This window comes from Lipotes vexillifer, unplaced genomic scaffold (genome assembly GCF_000442215.2).
Source record: "Lipotes vexillifer unplaced genomic scaffold, Lipotes_vexillifer_v1.1 scaffold989, whole genome shotgun sequence".
Lineage (NCBI taxonomy): Eukaryota > Metazoa > Chordata > Mammalia > Artiodactyla > Lipotidae > Lipotes > Lipotes vexillifer.
In genome coordinates, this window is record NW_006796817.1 from 131,231 (window position 1) to 131,696 (window position 466).

Here is a 466-nt window from a genome sequence, read left to right on the forward strand (position 1 = left end):
CAGTGCTGCTCGTTCAGCAGATTAAGCAGCTATATATTTCTTCCTAAAGATTTCAACCCAGAGCTTATATGATTTGTTACCCTGTTTTTTACAAGGACACTGAGATAAAGCCTATGAAAAAGTGAAAAAGACAAGAGCATTGAGAATAAAAGCAAAAGGGACTGGGGGGGGGCGGTGGTTGATGGAGGAGTAAAGGAACGTTTTCTGGTTATGCTCCCACCTGTCCACAGTTGCTGTTCACTTCGTCTTTTCATTTTGACCTCTTGAATTGGCCAGAGTACATCTAGGTAGCCCGATTTCATTTAGCAGAGATTCAAACTTCTATGAAATTACATCCTAGAGGGTTTTTTTAATCCTAAATTTTTATGTTTTTATTTGTCTGATCTTGTTCCACGTAGAATTTGAAGCAGGCATGTGTGTTTGGACAGCATTTTTTTCCCTCTTAAATGGCAGGGATCCATTCCTG